Source organism: Chinchilla lanigera, unplaced genomic scaffold (genome assembly GCF_000276665.1).
Source record: "Chinchilla lanigera isolate Chin_1 unplaced genomic scaffold, ChiLan1.0 scaffold00176, whole genome shotgun sequence".
Lineage (NCBI taxonomy): Eukaryota > Metazoa > Chordata > Mammalia > Rodentia > Chinchillidae > Chinchilla > Chinchilla lanigera.
The window spans coordinates 665,710-677,156 of record NW_004955577.1 but is presented as its reverse complement, the minus strand read 5'-3'; the positions used below and the strand labels follow the sequence as shown (position 1 = coordinate 677,156).

Here is an 11,447-nt window from a genome sequence, read left to right as displayed (position 1 = left end):
GTACCAGGAACTGAACTCACGACCTTGCGCTTGCCAGGCAGGCGCTTTTGCCGCTGAGCTAAATCCCCAGCCCCCTGGACCTTCACGTTCTGACCTTGCCATGTTTATGTCCTTGAGTCTTCGTCCACGGACACATCCATTTACTCTGTGTCAAGCGTCAGCTCTCTGTGGGCAACTCCTTTTGGAGTTGTGGGCTCTTCTCTTTTGGAAAGCGTCCCCCGGAATGCCCTCCCCTAGCAGCCAGGCATGGACATTAGCAAGGTTGGGTGCACTAGACAGCCTGCCTGGGATGCTGAACCTTAAGCAAGGACATTCAGTGTGAACCCACGCAACTGGCCAGGTATGGACAGAGTCCTGGAGTGCCACAGAGATGCCAGCTACGCTATCACAGAGGGCATGGCTAAGGGTGAAGGCTCACAACGCCCCATGCCTGGCTGTCCCACCTCACCACTCGGCCCCCACTTGCCTGTCCCTGCTCAGCACCTCCCCAGTCAGCACGTGGGCACACACACCCCTCCCCTTACTACTCCCCCCCGCCCCGTGTTGAGTCCCAGCACCTTTCACACCGAGGATCGTGCTGTCCGTGCTCCCTCTCTACAACTGAAGGTCCGTCTAGTTAACTGCTGCCCCCCAGCACCTACAATAGCTCCTGACAACGAGGAGAGGCCAAGTTAGCAGGTGCTGGGCAACGGATCTGGAGTTGCCCACAGAGAGCTGACGCTTGACACAGAGTAAACGGATGTGTCCGTGGACGAAGACTCAAGGACATAAACATGGCAAGGTCAGAATGTGAAGGTCCAGTGGGACAGTTTAAATAGAACCGTGGGGTCAGACTGGCTGTGGCTCTGTGCAGAATCCACGCCTAACACACGTGAGGCCCTGGGTTCCACTGTCAGCACTGCACTTGGACAAGCGTTCACTGCGGAAGAAATAAAATGACCACAGACAGAATAAGGAGGCTGAGGAAGGAAAAAGGGAAAACAGGACCCAAAGTAAAGACAGAGGCAGTAACCCTGGAAAAGGAGGTCACGTCTTCCTTTGAGGGAGGAAGGAAAGAAGGATAAGGTTCTTCCCAGAATGGATACTAACCTCACCCTCAGCAGAATCACACCTCTATCCGCCCACCTAGACCAGAGCACACAGAGACCTGCGCGTGAGCGGTCATGTGCAAGGACTTGACATTTTCTAGGGAAGGAGAAACAAAACCACAGGTAATTCTAAGAGCAGCGAGCATGGGGGGAGAAAAGATTCAAAGCAGCTCACAGAAAACCTCAGATCTGAGCATCACGAAGACGTGGCGTCACCTTTGGTTAGTTTGGCTCTTCACGGTCCCTGAGTGTTGGAGGGCTGGTCCTCAGACGACGGTGCTAAGTGGGAGATGGTAAAGCTTTCAGAAGGTGAGGCTTACTGGAAGTCAGGTCACTGAGACACCCCTTAAAGGGGGTCCTGGGACCTCGCCTCTCCTCCGCGCTTCGCAGGTGCCAGGGACTCAAGCGGCTCCACTCCCTGACCCGGTCCAACTGTGACGTCCGGCCCATCCCAGGCCCAAAGCAACAGAGCCAGGCAACCATAAGCCCTGAGCCAAAGTCCATCTTTCCTCCTACACTGATTATCCTAAGTATTCTGCCACAGTGATGGAAAACGAAGTCCTCTGTGGTCCCCCTCCCCAGCTGGGACCTGAAGCCAGAAGCTCGCTTATGCTAGGTAAGCACTCTGCCGCCGAGCTGCATCTCCAGCCCTACACGTATGGTTCTGAATAGCTCAGCTCCCTCTGGCCTTCTAAGTCATGGCTGACAGCAAGCTGACACCACACCTGAGGTTTTAGCTAAAATGTTACACCCCTACTGCAGTATCTGAAAAAAGATCGCCCAACTCCCCAAGAAGAACGTAATCATTATGTACAGCAAACATGTACTAATAAAAAATGAAAAATTTAAAGAAAGGAAAACATAAATATTTAGTTGAACATAAATATTTAGATATCTTTTGATTTTTTTTTTTTTTTTCCAGTACCAGAAATCGAACTCACAACCACGCGCTTGCCAGGCAGGTGCGGTTGCCAGGCAGGTGCAGCCCTTTAAATATCTTTTGAAACCACAAATGATTTTTATCTTTTTTTTGAGACACGGTCTGCTGTGTAGTTCAGGCTGACCTTGAACTCACTATGTAGCCCAGGCTGGCCTCAAGCTCACAGTGACTCTCCTGCCTCAGCCTCCTCAGTGCTGGAATTACAGGCATGTACCGCCACACCTGGCACCAGAAAATATTTTTACAACATGCAGTCCCCATCCTTCTACTACTGGCCATAAGGAGGCTGCTCTGGTAGTGCACACATCAAGCCAGATCCAGACGTTTCTGTTTGCCTTTTCTAACGGGAAGGGGAATCCAGAGGCAATACTGCTACTTCCCAGGATCCAGGATTAACATGTGCTACTCTTAGTTTTGTTTTTTTTCTTATTTTTATTTTAATTTATTTTATTTTTTTCCCAGTACCGGGAATCAAACTCATGACCTTGCACTTGCCAGGCAGGCGCTGTGCCGCTGAGCTAAATCCCCAGCCCCCTCTCTTAGTTTTGTTTTGATGAAAAATATTGTCCAGTAAGTTATGCACCTTTGGATCACACATACTACTGCCCCAGGCAGCCACTGGGGAGGAACCCTAGACAGCATTTCACTTTGCTCCAGAGTCACACAGACCTATAACCTGGGACTGTAGCCCTCAGCAGCCCGACCACACCTACCCTCTGAACACCAGAGAGCTGAGAAACAGGCTTCTCGGGGTTGGGACTACGTAACAGGACATCAGCTTTTTAGTCACTCTCCAATTCTAAGATGCAGGCTCAACAGAATCATGTCTGTCTACAAATCGCCCTAACAAGCTTTCTAGAACCCAAGAACAGGTGGAAACCTTTTGCCATCCGAAAGCCATCATCAGACTTAAAGCAAGTACGTAAATTCCCCAAGAGGTGGGTACCTGTCCATGTCCCCACCTTCAGTGGCTGAGCTACAGGCCAGGCCCTAACTATCTGCATCACCTTCCACTCCCTAGCATGCGCTGGCTCTCCACCCTTATTTCCCGTGGTCTTCTCAGCGGACCACGGAGATTAAAGAGGCCACTAAACCATGCGTGGTGGGGCACTCCTGTGAGGCTGGGGCAAGAAGACCACAAGTTTGAGCCCACCCTGGAAATCAGCAACTTACCAAGACCTTGTCTCAAACTAAAAATAAAAAGCTGGGAGTGTAGCTCAGCGCAAAGACCCTGGGTTCAATCCCCAGCACCACAAAAGTAAGTATAAAAAGGTCCCTAAGCTAAGAGCACTTTGTAGGTACATATGGTTATTACAAAGGATCTTACCCATCAGTGAGCAAGGTACCCGCACTACATAGTCTCCTCAGAAAGCCTAAGTCAGAGCGGGGACCCCAGCAGGAGCCGGGGTGAGCAGCTCTGCAGGAGCTTCCTGTCCCGCTCTACTAGATCTACTGATTTCACCTGACTGCCAACGACAGGGCTCCCTGACACGGGACACCAGGCAAACAGTGTCATGTGCCACGTTGCTCAATTACTCAGTGACAGCAGTGATAATCCAGCGCCTTTCTCTGCTCTGACGAAGTTCCCCCAGCCAGAGCTGGGCTCTGCGGGTCGTGCCAGGCACCCGAGCGCTGGAGAACCAGGACCTACTTCCAGCACGCTCCTCCGGGCCCTCCGCCTTTTGTGGCTGCGGGTAACCATACGGACCTCAACCCACAGCAAGCCAGAGCTTACTATTCTTTCTAGGGCGTGAGGAGGTCTGACAACACCCTCCCCGCGGAGGGGAGCGCGAGCCTCTCCCCGCCCTGGGTAGGGAGCTCGGCCTATCCGTCCTCCGAGGCCTTCAGGGAACACCAGCCCGGGGAAAGGAGGAAAACACACACGGTCTCCGCCGCCACTGAGATAAAGTCCGGAGCGGCGGCGGGCGGCGCGAGCACCGTCTCCGCAACGTGCGGGGCCTCGGACCCGCGGCTCGACCCAGGTCGCCGCACTCACCGGGCAGTTCGCGGGTGCGCGCCTCCCTGTCCCTCCGCGTCCCCGGGTCCGCGGCACCGCCCACCCAGCCCCAGCCCGCAGTCAGTCGCCCCCTCGGCCCGACCCGATCCCCGCCCGGTCCCCGCCACCGTCCGGCCGGACCTCGGCCCCTCGGACACCGCTCTGCCCAGCGCGACGCAGCAGCCCCGCCCCTACCGCCCCTACCCAAGGGCGCAGCGGGGACCACGCTGTCCCAGACCCCACGGGGGGACGTCAGCCCGCGCTCCGGCCGTCGAGGGGCACGCGTTGAATTCAAAGCCGCAGCGCTCACCGCCGCGCCCGCACCTCCAGCACCCAGCCGAGCCCAGGGCGCGTGACTCGCCGGGCCATACCATCGACCCACCGCTGGGGGGGATGCGGGAAACGCCCGAACGCGCCCTGCACCGTGAGACACGCCGGACCCTCCAAAGCCCGCACTCAGGAACACAGACATGGTCCCACAACTCCGAAGACAGGCGCGAAACCAGGCACAGCTGCCAGACACCTCCCTGTTGGCCGCCCCCATTTCACTACACACCCCGCCAGGAGTACAGAATGGTTCAAACCGAGCATTCTGGGACTCCTGGAAGAATCCATTCCAAGGGCGAGGGGATGTCAAAATTTAAAAGCCGTTTTAAAAAGAGATCTGTGGGAAAATACAGCCGGTATGACACGCTGTACACACAGAAAAGAAACAAGGTAGAAAATAACTTTCGAAGAGCCTTGCGTTTTCTTTTGGGTTCAGCAATGGTTTTACTTAAATTGAAGACCGAGTGGAATGTGCCCGCAGTTGGCCGGGAGGAGGCCGTCACGTGTCGCGGCCGGGCCGCTAGTTGCATAACTCGAGTCGGACGGGGGGCGGGGCCGCGCGGGGCGGGGCCCGCGGTCCGGTCCTCTCGCCAGACATGGTAGTACCTCCAAAGTTTAAAAAAATTGCAGGACGGTATGTGTTTTAAGCCTATAGGCCTGCTATTGTCTGGCTACTTAAAAATTAATTTTAAAGCCATTATTGCATTATGTAATGTTCCGTGAAGAGCTGGAGAGAAAGTCAGGCCAGGCGCCGCCAGCGGGTGCTCGGTGCTCGGTGCTCGGTGCTCGGTGCTCGGTGGGAACTGAGACCGCCGCCTTTGGCTGTGCGCAACTCTGCTGAGGACTTCGGTGCGGTAGTTCCAGCAGAGTGTCCACAACGTGACTATCAGGCAGTGCTGGGGAAAGCCTTAGCCGTTTGGAACACGGAGGTCACTTTCTTTCAATTCCATGTCTGTTGAAGAGATCGTGAGAAAAGAACAAAACTGCAGCTTGTGTTTCCTACCTTCACGTACTGGTCTGGTGCAGATATCCTTACCAACCCGCTTCTGCCTGATGCAAACAGCACAAAAGCTTGATTCATTGGCCGACTTACAGGACATTTTCTGAAGCAAAAAACACACGAGGGTATAGTGGTTTGGGATTCTCCTTTTACCTTTGCCATCAGTAATACAGACACTTGGTCATTTATTGCTGGCAAAATGCTTCGAGAGCGGCTGGGCATCAAACCCCAAGGCATCAGGCATGACAGGCAAGCCCTTTAGCACTGAGCTACACCCCGCATTTGGTTGTGGGGTTTTAATCCATGAACAAGATTTTTTTTTTTCATTTTGTGGTTTTAATTTCAGGAATTACCTTAGGCAGTTTGTTAGTGGAAGCCTCAGTCCTGTTCAGATTATCTTTACTTCCATGGTGATAGGATAATAAGGTCCTAATGGAGGAAGGTTATTCAGCCACTGGCATTTGCCTTCCTTTCTTGTGTTGTTACAGAGTCTCACACTGTAGCCCTCGCCGTCTTGAGCTCAGCAGTCCTGCCTCAGCCTCTCACGTGCTGGAGTTACAGACGTGCGCCACCACACTCCCTCGCTGGTATTTTCAACAGAATCCAGTGTGTGCTCACCCGACTTGGGCTCAGTTTATGCTCCTGATATCTTCCCCAATGCTACTGGACTGGCTCAGCTACCTATTTTTTTAGGCGGTGCTTTCTCAAACTTGTTAGTCTATTAAAAACAAATTGCCGGGCCGGGCGTGGTGGTGCGCGCCTGTAATCCCAGCACTCGGGAGGCTGAGGCAGGAGAATCGTTATGAGTTCGAGACCAGCCTGGGCTACAAAGTGAGCTCAAGGCCAGCCTGAACTGCATAGCGAGACCCTGTCTCAAAAAGACAAAAAACAAACAAACAAACAAACAAAAAAACACCCAAACAACAAAAAAACAAATTGCCAAATCTTTGTCCTAGTGCATCAAGTGTTAAACTGGGATCTCAAGGTATCAGTTTTGCAGGACATTAAAAAAAAAAAAAAGAGAGAGAGGGGCTGGGGGTTTAGCTCAGCGGCAAAGCGCCTGCCTGGCAAGTGCAAGGTCGTGAGTTCGGTTCCCGGTACGGGAGAAAAACCAAAAAAAAAAAAAAAATAATAATAATAATAATAAAAATTTTAAAAAAAGTACATCTTAGAAGTCAGAAAATGTACACGTGCATTATCAACACAAAAGGTGATTAAAGTTCAGCTGAAATGTTTAAAAAGAGATACGAATAATAACATCTAAAAACTAGCAACTAAATGAAATAGAATGTTAATCTCAAAGATCTATCCCATAATGAGATCTCTATGAAGGTCACTAAAAGCACTGGCTATGCTACCACCCAGCGTTTAAAGTCTGGAATGTGTTTTTCCACCATTAAAACTCCCCCAAATGACATATTCTGGCATATTCCCTAAAATATTTTGATACATACACTAATTTGTTTCATTTATATTACTAGTTTATCCTAGTCTGTTGAAAAGAAAGTTTTGCATTTTCTGTTTTTTTTTTAGTAAGAATCTTTTTGGTTTATGTCTTGTACTCTGAGTAACTGCTTTGAAGATAATGATACACAGTGTATTAAGAAGTATTATTCTTTTATTTTGTTATGAATTTTTGTTTTATTTTTTTCATAAAATAAAAAGTGATGCAATCAAGTACACCAACAGAATACAGATTTCTTGGTGATTTTCTGCCTTCCAACTAGTGCTGAACCAATAGGCCTAATTACAGCTGAGCATCTAGACTGACCAATTATTTCTGGGCTACCAGTTACCAACACCAGACCGGAATGGATAAAACGAAGTCTCCTTCTGAAAGTTCCCTTAGAGGGTTTTAAGTGCACCCTTACCAACACGGCCTCTCACATAGTGCAGGATACAGCTGGGCTCAGCCAACTAGCTTGTCTCAGTTACTTTTCTCTCGTTGCTGAGACAAAATACCTGGTGCCCAGAATTAAGGAAGGAAATGGTTATTTAGCTTTCAGTTTGTGGAGGTTTCAGTCCATACTCAGCTGGCTCCAAGGCAGAGTGCACATGGCAGAGGGCAAGATGGCGGTGGAAAACGGCAAAAGCAACAAGAGCAAAAGGCAGGAGCAGCAGGAGCAGGCTCTTTCCCTCCCTTATGTTGTGTGCAAACTGTCCGCCCAGGGCTGGTACAGCACCCACACCCATAATCCCAGCACTGGACCACAGATCAATGAAAATCTCTAGAAGCCCACCCTGACTGCATGAGGCTTTGAGGGACATTCAGACACAAACCATAACTGGCTCCTGGTTTTCAGTTTGAAGAGAAGGGACATTTCATTTTTAAGCAATTGGATCATGGTTTTTTAATCACATCTCATTTAAGGTTATAGGTTCCTTGTCTTAAGAATAATAATCTAAGCTTTTGAGCAAGAAAATATTCCCTGTATTTTCAGCTGTGTTAAGTAGTTTCAGGGGGTGTTTTGCCAGCTGCCAGAAGGAAGCAAGCAAGGGGTAATACCTCAGGTGTAACTGACATACAGTTTCTAAGTCACACTGAAGTTCAAGCTAATTTTAGGTAATTAGGCTATAAGTGTCCGGCCAGTTACAAGGTTTGAATTATTAGTCCAATATATATATATATATTTTTAGTCTTTTTTTGAGACAGGGTCTCGCTATGCAGTTCAGGTTGGCCTTGCGCTCACTTTGTAGCCCAGGCTGGTCTTGAACTCACAACGATCCTCCTGCCTCAGCCTCCTGAGTGCCGGGATTACAGGTGTGTGCCACCAAGCCCAGCTCAATATATTTTTTTTAAGGGCACTAGGACTGGGCTGGGAATGTGGTTCAGTGGTAGTTTTTGCCTGGCATGCACAAGGTCCTGGGCTCAATCCCCAGCACTACAAAAAAAAAAAAAAACCTTTTAAAAAGGGCAGTAGGACTAAGGTAGCATTTTTTTTACCATAGCAATTCTTTCTTTTTGGTACTGGGAATTGAACTCAGGACCTTGCACTTGCCAGGCAGGCACTGTGCCACTGAGCTATATCCCTGGCCCTACTCTAGCAATTTCAAGAAGGCTTTCAAAATTGATCTTCCTCTCCCAATTCAAATTCAACTGCTAGGCTTTAGAGTTTTAACCTGAAACTAGCTGCCTTTTAAATGCCAAGTGGTCTCTAAGTGGTTTCTAATCAGCTAAGGATTCAGACATATTAAATTGCCTTTTGTCATTAGCAAAAGTTCTCTGGCTTCAGCTCTTGATCTTAGGAAGGGATACACTTGTCATTTTTACCATCACGGAGGAATTCAACTGCCTGAAAATATGGCCATCACATTTCCTACTCAAAAACATCTGGTTACCCAGCCATCTCCTTTCTCTGGGCCCTTTGCAACTCACAAAAACTTAGAGTTTATAGACCCAAAACTTCACCTTTGAAGAGCAAGTTAACAGAGCACTGGTATATCAGGCAGCCATGGCAGAGACGCCATGGGAAGCTGAGCAGGGCAAGTCCACCGGGGAATACCAACAGTTCGGAACACTCAAACAGCTTGGACTTAACTTTCCCGTCCTGCTAGAAAAGGAAATGTCCCGGCTTGGAGTCCACCAGCGTGAGTCACTGATGGAGGCGACTTGCGATCTTGCACAGACATGCCGTGCTACCTAGCTTTGGCTGATTTCAGTGTATTGAGCAAAGGAAAGACAGTGTCATCCACACGGGGCAGAAAACCCCCGCGGCTTTATTGCCTAGGAGTGCCGCTCTGCCTCCAAAACACTGCCCTTTCAAAAGAATACAACCAGATGTTTCTGTATTTTATTTATTTGGGGGGGCCTTTTTGAGACAGGGTCTCACTATGCAGTTCAGGCTGGTCTTGAATTCACTTTGTAGGCCAGGCTGGCCTCAAACTCACAACAATCCTCCTGCCTCAGCCTCCTGAATGCTGGGATTACAGGCGTGCGCCACCACATCTGGCTTCCAGATGTTTCTTTAAAGAATACCTTGTACCAATATTTTCCAAACTGGAGATCTCTCCAGCATACTTACTTGAGTCTATATTAAAAGTTAAGCAGTCGCTTTTGAGTGGCTCATTTGCCATCAATCAAAATAGAAATACAATGTAACGCAAGTACTGGATTCAGTGGGCAATTAATTCTTTGTTTTGGTTTGTTTTGTTTTCTTCCGGTACCAGGAATTGAACTCACGACCTTGCGCTTGCCAGGCAGACGCTTTGCCGCTGAGCTAAATCCCCAGCCTGAGGGCAATTAATTCTTGATAAACAGGAACATTAACGTTTCAGACTACCAGGAAGAGAAACTTGGGAAAAGTCCTCACACAACTGGTAGGTCCACCAGTGAACGCGGACCCAAGGCTACATCCTGGGGCCTCAGAAATCCTAATTGTCCTAAGGGCAAACTCGCCATTTCTGGCTCTGTCAAAATGCCACAGCTGTTCTAAGTCCACAGTTTCAGAAAGTGTAATTTGCTGCTGAGAATTAAAGGAACAGCCAAGTCTCTCTTAGCTACTCATGCAGCAAATGAGCCTAACTTTCCACGCGACACCATCAGAGCATAGGCACATACCTGCCAGAGGCGGCAGGTATCAAGTTCTGAAATATTTTCTTTTTAAAAATAAATGACATATATGCATCCCCTTGACCTGGAAGATTTTCTTTTTCCTTTTTTGATACCGGGAATTGAACTCAGGACCTCACACTTGCCAGGCAGGTGCCATACCACTGAGCTAAATCCCTGGCCCTGGAGGATTTTCAAAAGTAACTTGTGTCTGGAGAGAAACCACTCACCAGGTTACTTGGAGCTTTTCTTTTTTCTCCTCCAGTGGTGGGGATTGAACCAGGGGCCTCATGGATGTTTGGCAAACTCTTGTCAGTGAGCTACATTCTTAGCCTTTTTTTTTTTTTTTGAGACAGATTCTCATCAAATTGCCCAGGCTGGCCTCAAACTTGCATCCCTCCTGCATCAGCCTCCTAAATAGCTGGGATTACTAGCATGGGCCACTGGGCTGGGTGAGTTGAACAGAAAAAATTTGGGAATAGCCATCAACCAGGTACTGGAGAAGAAAGAAGTCTCTTTCTTTAGGGCCTGGGAGAAAACGAAAGGGACCAGGATATTTTTGTTTTGTTTTTTTCCGGTACCAGGAACAGAACTCATGACCTTGCGCTTGCCAGGCAGGCACTGAGCAGCTGAGCTAAATCCCCAGCCCCAGGGACCATGATTAATAGAATCTGGAAGTCTGGAAGGGGCAGGGAGGCTGTGTCCCTGATTTCCGTGTAGGGAGATAGGGACCCTGCTTCCTGGATCTGTATCTCTCAGGGTGAGCTGAAGCCCATTGTAGAGGGCTGGGGGGAAAATGAACCGGATGAGTTGCTCTTACTAGGAGTACGCTTGCTGGGCCGCAGTGCTCAGTGGCAAATGGGCACCTGGCTCCCTTCCTGCTGCTTCGAAACTGTGGCCCAGAATCGCAAACCTGAAAACAGGAAGGGGCATTTTAAAGCCAGCAGGAGGGGCTAGGGATTTAGCTCAGAGGCACAGCACCTGCCTGGCAAGCGCAAGGTCGTGAGTTCAATTCCTGGTACCGGAAAAAACTAAAAAAACAAAAAAACAATCAATAAAGCCGACAGGAACAACCAGCACCGCCCTGAACACTGGCGAAAGCCAGTGGTTTGCAGAGAGGGGACAAAGGCCCTCAATCCCACACCCCTTCAAAGTTCAAGGCTTTCATAGTGTAGTATTGTAACGAGTCAACCTTGGGAAAATTGTAATAGTGTCACATCATTAAAGTCCGTAAGAATTTTTCTTTTACTTAGACACCATCGGTAGCTGGTAGGAGCTCCTGAACACATTTTAGGTAATTTTTAGATCCAGATAAATCAGGTTATTCAATTTTTAAAAACAGGGTCTGCAATTCACTATACAAATAAAAGATAAACTCCTTTTAAATGCAGCGCTTCCTCTTCTCCTGACTGCAGGAAGCCTCCGCGAAAGTTACGCACCCCTCAGGCAGGAGTAACTCTGAGTGAGTTTAAACAAGGGGCAGCACTCCTGGCTGCTGGGCAAATTCAGCCAGTGCCTGCTTTCGCATGAGTAACGTTTTAGTGCAA

General features: G+C 49.1%; 1 protein-coding gene across 3 annotated transcripts in view; it reads right to left on the bottom strand.

Moving 5' to 3' along the window:
* Flcn (folliculin) overlaps positions 1-4,383 on the bottom strand; it is a 21,367-nt gene extending 16,984 nt beyond the window's left edge. Inside the window, exon 1 of one of the 3 annotated variants that reach the window (XM_005413977.2) lies at positions 4,229-4,383. The gene's annotated coding sequence lies outside the window, so the exon portion shown is untranslated. Of the gene's footprint in view, positions 1-1,089; positions 1,344-4,228 lie in introns of those variants that run through there. The other 2 variants (XM_005413976.2, XM_005413978.2) reach the window with 2 other exon arrangements.
* Positions 4,384-11,447: the final 7,064 nt, after the last annotated feature.